The sequence below is a fragment of the Schistocerca gregaria genome, chromosome 10 (genome assembly GCF_023897955.1).
Source record: "Schistocerca gregaria isolate iqSchGreg1 chromosome 10, iqSchGreg1.2, whole genome shotgun sequence".
NCBI classification, from domain to species: domain Eukaryota; kingdom Metazoa; phylum Arthropoda; class Insecta; order Orthoptera; family Acrididae; genus Schistocerca; species Schistocerca gregaria.
In genome coordinates this window covers 157,926,203-157,938,797 of record NC_064929.1, presented here as the reverse complement: position 1 = coordinate 157,938,797, position 12,595 = coordinate 157,926,203, and positions in this window count along the sequence as shown.

Here is a 12,595-nt window from a genome sequence, read left to right as displayed (position 1 = left end):
CTTAAAAGGATTGCAAAACAATACGGCTGAAGGCCAGATCACAAGGTGAAACAGACCCATTGAAAAATTAATGAATTACTGTGCTAATAAACCTCTTACGTTATTTGCTTTTCAAACAGCTGAGCAAACTGAATGTACTCAGACATTTCTCACTTTACTTGCTCAGATCATCACTAAACTGACACAGCATATTTTTAGCACAACGCAATCTGACTTTTAATAATCCCTACAAAAGAATAGCCCTGCCTAACAATAACATATACCTTTCATGAATCACAATCATCTTCGTTACTCAAACTGCTGCAATACAGCGTGTGCCACTACTGCCGGCTGAATAAAAGATTCAAACGACTGAAGGCACTAACTGCTGATAGGCATAGTTAGCAAATGAAAGATTTTGGTAGAGAACAAACAATGTATTTACCAATAATGTTCAAAAGATATATATAGAGTGTCCTAGCTATCTTGTCCACCCAAAATATCTCTGGAACAATAACATCTACTGGAAAACAACTTCCACCGGTATCAATGTAGGGCTGGGGCCCATGAATGTACATATTTGGAAACATTGTAAAACGAAAGCATATGTGTTTTTTAACACAAACTTATGTTTTTTTTTAAATGGACCTCCTATATTTTTTTTCAGCAATCCATAGCATTACATACACAATGGCGTTGATTGCATCGCAATATTCCCATTACATCCTGAGATATTGAGACGCGAAGTTGACTCTTGAAACAGCCGACATGCGCTGCTAGCGCACGTCCTGAGGCTCAGGCGTGAACCCCATGCTGCCCGTAATCGCAGCAAGATGGCAGCAGACCGTATTATTCGTTTCTGACCTCTTGATAAGTATGGAAGTGTGATTACGCATGTCAATCACATCGCGATTACGGGCAGCATGGGGTTCCCTCCTGAGCCTTAGGACGTGGGCTAGCAGCGCATGTCGGGTGTTTCAAGCGTCAGCTTCGCGTCTCAATATCTCGGGATGTAATGGGAATATTGCGATGCAATCAACGCCATTGTATGTGTGCTTTGTCATGCTATTGATTACCGAAGAAAAATGTAGGAGGTCTATTTCAAAAAAAACATAAGTTTGTGTTAAAAAACATATATGCTATCGTTCTAGAATGTTTCCAAATATGTACATTCATGGGCCCCAGTCCTACATTGATACCGGTGAAAGTCGTTTTCCAGTAGCTGTTATTGTTCCAGAGATATTTTGGGCGGACAAGATGGCTGGGACATTATATATATATATATATTTTGTTGTTGAGGTCTTCAGTCCTGAGACTGGTTTGATGCAGCTCTCCATGCTACTGTATCCTGTGCAAGCCTCTTCATCTGCCAGTATCCACTGCAACCTACATCCTTCTGAATCTGCGTAGTGCAGTCATCTCTTGGTCTCCCTCTACGATTTTTACCCTCCACGCTGCCCTCCAATACTAAATTGGTGATCCCTTGATGCCTCAGAACATGTCCTACCAACCCATCCCTTCTTCTGGTCAAGTTGTGCCACAAACTCCTCTTCTACCCAATTCTGTTCAATACCTCCTCATTAGTCATGTGATCTACCCATCTAATCTTCAACATTCTTGTGTAGCACCAGCACCACATTTCGAAAGCTTCTATTCTCTTCTTGTCTAAACTATTTATCGTCCATGTTGCACTTCCATACATGGTTACACTCCATACAAATATTTTCAGAAATGACTTCCTGACCCTTAAATCAATACTTGATGTTAACAAATTTTATCTTCTTCAGAAACGCTTTCCTTGCCATTGCCAGTCTACATTTTATATCCTCTCTACTTTGACCATCATCAGTTATTTTGCTCCCCAAATAGCAATACTCCTTTACTACTTTGTCTCATTTCCTAATCTAATATCCTCAACATCACCCGACTTAATTCGACTACATTCCATTATCCTCATTTTGCTTTTGTTGATGTTCATCTTACATCCTCCTTTCAAGACAATATCCATTCCGTTCAACTGCTCTTCCAAGTCCTTTGCTGTCTCTGACAGAATTACAGTCATAGGCGGACCTTCTTCTCCACGGACTTTAATACCTACTCCGAACTTTTCTTTTGTTTCCTTCACTGCTTGCTCAATATACAGACTGAATAACATCGGGGAGAGACTACAGCCCTGTCTCACTCCCTTCCCAACCACTGCTTTCCTTTCATGTCCCTCGACTCTTACAACTGCCATCTGGTTTCTGTACAAATTGTAAATAGCCTTTCGCTCCCTGTATTTTACCCCTGCCACCTTCAGAATTTGAAAGAGAGTATTCCAGTCAACATTGTCAAAAGCTTTCTCTAAGTCTACAAATGCTAGAAACGTAGGTTTGCCCTTCCTTAATCTAGCTTCTAAGATAAATCGTAGGGTCAGTATTGCCTCACTTGTTCCAACATTTCTACGGAATCCAAACTGATCTTCCTCGAGGTCGGCTTCTACTAGTTTTTCCATTCGTCTGTAAAGAATTCGCGTTAGTATTTTGCAGCTGTGACTTATTAAACTGATAGTTCGGTAATTTTCACATCTGTCAGCACCTGCTTTCTTTGGGATTGGGATTATTATTCTTCTTCGAGTCTGAGGGTGTTTCATCTGTCTCATTCATCTTGCTCACCAAATGGTAGAGTTTTGTCAGAACTGGCTCTCTCAAGGCTGTCAGTAGTTCCAATGGAATGTTGTCTACTCCGGGGGCCTTGTTTCGACTCAGGTCTTTCAGTGCTCTGTCAAACTCTTCACGCAGTATCGTATCTCCCATTTCATCTTCACCTACATGCTCTTCCATTTCCATAATATTGTCCTCAAGTACATCGCCCTTGTATAGACACTCTATATACTCCTTCCACCTTTGTGCTTTCCCTTCTTTGTTAGAACTGGGTTTCTATCTGAGCTCTTGATGTTCATACAAGTGGTTCTCTTATCTCCAAAGGTCTCTTTAATTTTCCTGTAGGCAGTATCTATCTTACCACTAGTGAGATAAGCCTCTACATCCTTACATTTGTCCTCTAGCCATCCCTGTTTAGCCATTTTGCACTTCCTGTCGATCTCATTTTTGAGACGTTTGTATTCCTTTTTGCCTGCTTCATTTACTGCATTTTTATATTTTCTCCTTTCATCAATTAAATTCAATATTTCTTCTGTTACCCAAGGATTTCTAGCAGCCCTCGTCTTTTTACCTACTTGATCCTCTGCTGTCTTCACTACTTCATCCCTCAACGCTACCCATTCTTCTTCTACTGTATTCCTTTCCCCCATTCCTGTCAATTGCTCCCTTTTGCTCTCCCTGAAACTCTGTACAACCTCTGGTTCTTTCAGTTTATCCACTCCCATCTCCTTAAATTCCCACCTTTTTGCAGTTTCTTCAGTTTTAATCTACAGGTCAGATTGTGGTCAGAGTCCACATCTGGCCCTGGAAATGTCTTACAGTTTAAACCTGGTTCCTAAATCTCTGTCTTACCATTATATAATCTATCTGAAACCTGTCAGTATCTCCAGGCTTCTTCCATGTATACAGCCTTCTTTTATGATTCTTGAACCAAGTGTTACCTATGATTAAGTTGTGCTCTGTGCAAAATTCTATCAGGCGGCTTCCTCTTTCATTTCTTTGCCCCAGTCCATATTCACCTAATATGTTTTCTTACTACCGAATTCCAGTCACCCATGACTATTAAATTTTCCTCTCCCTTCACTACCTGAATAATTTCGTTGATTTGATCATACATTTCATCAATTTCTTCGTCATTTACAAATTTACTCTTTCAGATGGACACACGTCCAGATCGTCCGCTCTCAAAATTCTGCCATCTTTCTCCCCACACCCAACCACCTCCAACTGCGCAACGCTATGCGCTGTTCACATCCAACTGCCCAACACTGCAATAGCAAATATTCCAGCAATGCCAACCAGCCACAGACTGCAAGCAGCACAGCCAGTGAATTCATATAGAGTGCTACGTTCCGTTACCAACATAAAAACCTAAACCGCCTACATACAAAGTTACTAAAATTGCTTTAAGGAATACACATGGCTGAAAGCCTAAGTTAACCAAAAGAGAGAAATTTTACGTTAAGCTCGGCTGAAGGCCACATACTGATCATCGAAGAACTAAAGGCTTAAGGCCTGAGTAAGAAAGATTTGAAATAGAGCAAAATCTCCTTTTTGTAAAATAAGTTTTAAACAATTCAATATTGAAACCTTAATTTAAGTCGGCTGAAGGCCTTATTTTAAAATTACAGCACCCCGTCTTCAGGCCACATGTGGCCTACCGACCGCCGACTCATCCTCTGTGGAGGATGCTGATACAGGGTGTTTCAAATATGACCGGTATATTTGAAACGGCAATACAAACTAAACGAGCAGCGATAGAAATACACCGTTTGTTGCAATATGCTTGGGACAACAGTACATTTTCAGGCGGACAAACTTTCGAAATTACAGTAGTTACAATTTTCAACAACAGATGGCGCTGCAAGTGATGCGAAAGATATAGAAGACAACACAGTCTGTGAGTACGCCATTCTGCACGTCGTCTTTCTGCTGTAAGCGTGTGCCGTTACAACGTGCAAGTGTGCTCTGGACAACATGGTTTATTCCTTAGAACAGAGGATTTTTCTGTTGGAATTCCACCGTCTAGAACACACTGTTGTTGCATCAAGACGAAGTTTTCAACGGAGGTTTAATGTAACCAAAGGACCGAAAAGCGATACAATAAAGGATCTGTTTGAAAAATTTCAACGGACTGGGAACGTGACGGATGAACGTGCTGGAAAGGTAGGGCGACCGCGTACGGCAACCACAAAGGGCAACGCGCAGCTAGTGCAGCAGGTGATCCAACAGCGGCCTCGGGTTTCCGTTCGCCGTGTTGCAGCTGCGGTCCAAATGACGCCAACGTCCACGTATCGTCTCATGCGTCAGACTTTACACCTCTATCCATACAAAATTCAAACGCGGCAACCCCTCAGCACCGCTACCATTGCTGCACGAGAGACATTCGCTAACGATATAGTGCACAGGCTTGATGACGGCGATATGCATGTGGGCAGCATTTGGTTTACTGACGAACCTGCCGGCGGCGGTGGTCTCGCGGTTCTAGGCGCGCAGTCCGGAACAGTGCGACTGTTACGGTCACAGGTTCGAATCCTGCCTCGGGCATGGATGCTGATAGAAGGGACATTTGGTCAGCACACCGTTCTCCCGGTCGCTTCGATGGTATTCTTGACTGAAGCCGCTACTATTCGGTCGAGTAGCCGTGGTCTAGGGGTAGCGTCTGTGATTCATAATCAAAACGTCTTCAGTCCCGGGTTCGATTCGCGCCACTGCCTAAATTCTGATAAATAATCAGCATTTGCGGCCGAAGACTTCCGGCATAAGAAGTCAGCCTCATTCTGCCAGCGGCATTGTCAAAGAGGGCGGAGGAGCGGATAGAGGTTCAGGGCACTCTCTTGTCCTAGGGGTGGGAAATTGCCCCTAAAGGCGGAAGAATCTGCAATGATCAGCGACATGAGGATGCTGAAGGCAATGGAAACCACTGCATTAAAGACACGTAACGTGTATCCACAGGACATGTGGCCTGTAGTTGAAGAAGTGTCATGATGATCTCTCCATTGGCAAAAGATTCCGGAATAGTCCCCCATTCGGATCTCCAGGAGGGGACTGCCAAGGGGGAGGTTACCATGAGAAAAAGAAAGGATAATGTTCTAAGAGTCGGGGCGTGGAATGTCAGAAGCTTAAACGCAGCAGGAAAACTAGAAAATCTGAAAAGGGAAATGCAAAGGCTCAATCTAGATATAGTAGGGGTCAGTGAAGTGAAGTGCATGGAAGACAAGGATTTCTGGTCAGATGAGTATCGGGTAATATCAACAGCAGCAGAAAATGGTATAACAGGTGTAGCATTCGTTATGAATAGGAAGGTAGGGCAGAGGGTGTGCTACTGTGAACAGTTCAGTGACCGGGTTGTTCTAATCAGAATCGACAGCAGACCAACACCGACAACGATAGTTCAGGTATACATGCCGACGTCGCAAGCTGAAGATGAACAGATAAAGTGTATGAGGATATTGAAAGGGTAATGCAGTATGTAAAGGGGGACGAAAATCTAATAGTCATGGGCGACTGGAATGCAGTTGTAGGGGAAGGAGTAGAAGAAAAGGTTACAGGAGAATATGGGCTTGGGACAAGGAATGAAAGAGGAGAAAGACTAATTGGGTTCTGTAACAAGTTTCAGCTAGTAATAGCGAATACCCTGTTCAAGAATCACAAGAGGAGGAGGTATACTTGGGAAAGGCCGGGAGATACGGGAAGATTTCAATTAGATTACATCATGGTCAGACAGAGATTCCGAAATCAGATACTGGATTGTAAGGCGTACCCAGGAGCAGATATAGACTCAGATTACAATATAGTAGTGATGAAGAGTAGGCTGAAGTTCAAGACATTAGTCAGGAAGAATCAATACGTTAAGAAGTGGGATACGGAAGTTCTAAGGAATGACGAGATACGTTTAAAGTTCTCTAACGCTATAGATACAACAATAAGGAATAGCGCAGTAGGCAGTACAGTTGAAGAGGAATGGACATCTCTAAAAAGGGCCATCACAGAAGTTGGGAAGGAAAACATAAGTACAAAGAAGGCAGCTGCAAAGAAACCATGGGTAACTGAAGAAATACTTCAGTTGATTGATGAAAGGAGGAAGTACAAACATGTTCCGGGGAAATCAGGAGTACAGAAACGCAAGTCGCTGAGGAATGAAATAAATAGGAAGTGCAGGGAAGCTAAGACGAAATGGCTGCAGGAAAAATGTGAAGACATCGAAAAAGATATGATTGTTGGAAGGACAGACTCAGCATACAGGAAAGTCAAAACAACCTTAGGTGACATTAAAAGCAACGGTGGTAACATTAAGAGTGTAACGGGAATTCCACTGTTAAATGCAGAGGAGAGAACAGATAGGTGGAAAGAATACACTGAAAGCCTCTATGAGGGTGAAGATTTGTCTGATGTGATAGAAGAAGAAACAGGAGTCGATTTAGAAGAGATAGGGGATCCAGTATTAGAATCGGAATTTAAAAGAGCTTTGGAGGACTTACGGTCAAGTAAGGCAGAAATGATAGATAACATTCCATCAGAATTTCTAAAATCATTAGGGGAAGTGGCAACAAAACGACTATTCACGTTGGTGTGTAGAATATATGAGTCTGGCGACATACCATCTGACTTTCGGAAAAGCATCATCCACACAATTCCGAAGACGGCATGAGCTGACAAGTGCGAGAATTATCGCACAATCAGCTTAACAGCTCATGCATCGAAGCTGCTTACAAGAGTAATATACAGGAGAATGGAAAAGAAAATTGAGAATGCGCTAGGTGACGATCAGTTTGGCTTTACGAAAAGTAAAGGCACGAGAGAGGCAATTCTGACGTTACGGCTAGTAATGGAAGCAAGGCTGAAGAAAAATCAAGACACGTTCATAGGATTTGTCGACCTGGAAAAAGAGTTCGACAATATAAAATGCTGCAAGCTGTTCGAGATTCTGAAAAAAGTAGGGATAAGCTATAGGGAGAGACGGGTCATATACAATATGTACAACAACCAAGAGGGAATAATAAGAGTGGACGATCAACAATGAAGTGCTCGTATTAAGAAGGGTGTAAGACAAGGCTGTAGCCTTTCGCCCCTACTCTTCAATCTGTACATCGAGGAAGCAATGATGGAAATAAAAGAAAGGTTCAGGAGTGGAATTAAAATACAAGGTGATAGGATATTAATGATACGATTCGCTGATGACATTGCTATTCTGAGTGAAAGTGAAGAAGAATTAAATGGCCTGCTGAAGGGAATGAACAGTCTAATGAGTACACAGTATGGTTTCAGAGTAAATCGGAGAAAGACGAAGGTAATGAGAAGTAGTAGAAATGAGAACAGCGAGAAACCTAACATCAGGATTGATGGTCACGAAGTCAATGAAGTTAAGGAATTCCGCTACCTAGGCAGTAAAATAACCAATGACGGACGGAGCAAGGAAGACATCAAAAGCAGACTCGCTATGGCAAAAAAGGCATTTCTGGCCAAGAGAAGTCTACTAATATCAAATACCGGCCTTAATTTGAGGAAGAAATTTCTGAGGATGTACGTCTGGAGTACAGCATTGTATGGTAGTGAAACATGGACTGTGGGAAAACCGGAACAGAAGAGATTCGAAGCATTTGAGATGTGGTGCTACAGACGAATGTTGAAAATTAGGTGGACTAATATGGTAAGGAATGAGGAGGTTCTACGCAGAATCGGAGAGGGAAGGAATATGTGGAAAACACTGATAAGGAGAAGGGACAGGATGATAGGACATCTGCTAAGACATGAGGGAATGACTTCCATGGTACTAGAGGGAGCTGTAGAGGGCAAAAAATGTAGAGGAAGACAGAGATTGGAATACGTCAAGCAAATAATTCAGGACGTAGGTTGCAAGTGGTACTCTGAGATGAAGAGGTTGGCACAGGAAAGGAATTCGTGGCGGGCCGTAGCAAACCACTCAGTAGACCGATGACCAAAAAGAAAAAAAAAAGCTTAAAAGTGCATGGCGGCCCGGATGGTCACCCATCCAAGTGCCGGCCAAGCCCGACAGAGCTTAATTTCGGTGATCTTACGGGAATCGGTGTATCCACTGCGGGAAGGCTGTTGCCTATTTTACAATTAAAAACAAAAATATAATATACGCTACTGGCCATTAAAATTGCTACACCACGAAGATGGCGTGTTACAGATGCGAAATCTAACCGACAGGAAGAAGATGCTGTGATATGCAAATTATTAGCTTTTCAGAGCATTCACACAAGGTTGGCGCCGGTGGCGACACCTACGTCGTGCTGACATGAGGAAAGTTTCCAACCGATTTCTCATACAGAAACAGCAGTGACCGGCGTTGTCTAGTGAAACGTTGTTGTGATGCCTCGTGTAAGGAAGAGAAATGCGTACCATCACGTTTCAGAGACATTGCTGCTCGCGTTGGTCGAGATCCAATGACTGTTAGCAGAATATGAAGTCGGTGGGTTCAGGAGGGTAATACGGAACGCCGTGCTGGATCCCAACGGCCTCGTATCACTAGCAATCGAGATGACAGGCATCTTATCCGCATGGCTATAACGGATCGTGCAGCCACGTCTCGGTCCCTGAGTCAACAGATGGGGACGTTTGCAAGACAACAACCATCTGCTTGAACAGTTCGACGACGTTTGCAGCAGCACGGACTATCAGCTCGGAGACAATGGCTGCGTTTACCCGTGACGCTGCATCACAGACAGGAGCGCCTGCGATGGTGTACTCGACGAACCTGTGTGTACGAATGGCAAAACGTCATTTTTTCGGATGAATCCATGTTGTGGTTACAGCATCATGATGATCGTATCCGTGTTTGGCGACATCGCGGTGAACGCATATTGGAAGCGTGTATTCATTATCACCATACTGGCGTATCACCCGGCGTGATGGTATGAGGTGCCATTGGTTAAACGTCTCGGTCACCTCTTGTTCGCTTTGATGTCACTTTGAACAGTGGACGTTACATTTCAGGTATGTTACGACCCGTGGCTCTACCCTTCATTCGACCCATGCGAAACCCTACATTTCAGCAGGATAATGCACGACCGCATGTTGCAGGTCCTGTACGGGCCTTTCTGGATACAGAAAATGTTCGACTGCTTCCCTGGCCAGCACATGCTCCAGATCCCTCACCAATTGAAAACGTCTGGTCAATGGTGGGCGAGCAACTGACTCTTCACAATACTCCAGTCACTACTCTTTATGAACTGTGGTATCGTGTTGAAGCTGCATGAGCAGTTGTACCTGTACAGGCCATCCAAGCTCTGTTTGACTCAATGCCCAGGTGTATCAAGGCCAGAGGTGGTTGTTCTGCGTACTGATTTCTCAGGATCTATGCAGCCAAATTACGTGAAAACGTAATCACATGTCAGTTCTGGTATAATATATTTGTCCAATGAATACCCGTTTATCATCTGCATTTCTTCTTGGTGTAGCAATTTTAATTGCCAGTAGTGTAGTATAAAAATATCGGCACCAGGTATTGCCATTCCCATATCGACACATCGGAGGAAAATGTATCGCGCATATATAGGTTGATTACAATTAAAGTTTCAAAATGCTGTAGAAATAAAAACCACTGGTCAGAATGACGTCAAATTGCAGCGGTAATATTATCGGAGAAGGGGGAAAATAGATTGCAGAAGAAGAAGAAAAATAGGGTGAAAATTGATCAAAAGATGTCGCTGTATGTATCTCAGTGCTTAAATGAAAACACTTGTCATGCCGCCGGCCCATTGAAGTTGGTATAAACACGCCGAGTACACGGCTTTTCCTCCTTTCGTGTCTGCCACTTTCGCCATTACTGTCTGAATGCAGGATCGCGCTCTGCTTGTAAAGCTGTATTACAAGAATGATGACTGTGCACACGTCGCTCTGCAGGAGTTCCGGACACTGAAGGCTTTGGAAAAAGGCGTTGGTCCGAGGACTGCCGTACGTCTGGAGAAAATGATTCGTAAATTCGTAAAGACGGGTTCTCTTGGTGTGCAACATGGTAGAGGGATGAAACGAATTAATTCGGCGTCAGTGGAAGCAGTGGTCCCAGCAATGCAGGAGGAGACAGACGGTGCTGTGCAAACGTGGAGGGCACGGAGCATTGCCCGAACATTGGACATACCCGTGAGCAAGGTGGGTAAAACCCTACTAAACGTCCTTCTTTGTTATCCATTCAAAGTTACCCACATGAACGAGTTGCTTCCTGTTGACCTGCCAACCAGCTTTCTTCGCTTTAGAATTTCTTGCTCCCATGGAAGTGGACAATGATTGGCCGTGGAAGATTTTGTGCACAGACGAAGCCCTCTTCCATCTGACAGGGTATGTCAATACACAGAGTTGTCGGGTATGGGCAACGGAAAACCCACACGCAAATCAAACAGTAGCACTTCATCCTGATAAGGTCACTGTGTGGTGCGGGTTTACGACATCGTTTATCATATGACCATATTTTTTCGAAGAGGCACTGCGCAACCACGTCATTCCAGTTCTCCAACAGCTTGTATGTGTGGATGGGATCATTTTTATGCAACATGGCGCACCTCCGCATATTGCAAAGCCATTTAAGCAGCTGCTGAAGCGCCATTTCGGAAATGCTACAACTATCAGCCACCGTTTCCCCTATAGCCTGGCCGTCCCGATCACCTGATCTTAATACGTGTGATTTCTGGCTGTGGGTCTATCTGAAACATGTTGTGTTCAGTGTTCTGATTGCAAACTTAGCATCATTGAAGGCACGCAATGCGCAACACATTCTGAACGTCACCCCGTAAACACTTCGATCAGTTGTAGAACATGCTGTTTCACGATTTCAACTTGTTTCAGAAAATGGTGGACAGCATACTGAACAGGTTCTGCGCCATTCACACGGAAATAAATAATCCGATATGAGTATGATTCATGCTTTTCATGCAGTTTTTGGCCTCATGACAATTATAAACCGATGCGGGTGGTGCATTTTAAGCGGTTTTTGGCCTCATGACAATTATAAACAGATTTTTCCCATCCGATGTGATATGACTTTGCCGTGGTGTGTGGGCTTACGTGACTAACAGTATCACACCTGTACACCCTTCCACACTGAGTAGTGCAGGTTGTTTAAATACACCTTAGGCATTGTTGTAACATTCATTTGTGATTTGTACTCTACCACTGTTAAATTATGATGCTTACAGCACCATCTATTGCTGCATTTTGTAACTATTTATTTTTCTTCTGCCATACGTTTCCCCCTTCTCCAATAATATTCCGTTGCAGTTTTTAGTCATTCTGACCAGCGGTTTGAAAGTTCAAATTTAATTATAATCACCCTATACATACACTCATGCTCGTAAATTAATGATAATTGCAGAATGTGGTGCCACACAACGTGGCACTACACAAAACTGGCGCTAATGGGATAGGCACATAGGGAACACACACGACACAGATCTGTAAGTCCACGGTATTGGTGATAAGGTGAGAAAACAGTTCGCGAAACACATGTGATACAATACGCCACTGTTTCGTGCGCATGGCCGGCCGCGGTGGTCTCGCGGTTAAGGCTCTCAGTCCAGAACCGCGTGACTGCTACGGTCGCAGGTTCGAATCCTGCCTCGGGCATGGATGTGTGTGATGTCCTTAGGTTAGTTAGGTTTAAGTAGTTCTAAGTTTAGAGGTCTGATGACCACAGCTGTTAAGTCCCATAGTGCTCAGAGCCATTTGAACCATTTTTTTTCCTGCGCATGTACCCCGACGTCAATACGGGATATGATCACCATGCACACGTACACAGGCCGCACAACGGGTTGGCATATTGGCATACTGTGGATCAGGTGGTCGATCAGCTGGGGTATAGCCTCCCATTCTAGCACCAGTGCCTGTCGGAGCTTCTGAAGTGCCGTAGGGGTTTGAATATGTGCAGCGATATGTCGACCGAGAGCATCCCAGACGTGCTCGATGGGGTTTAGGGCTGGAGAACAGGCAGGCCACTCCATTCACTTGATATATTCTGT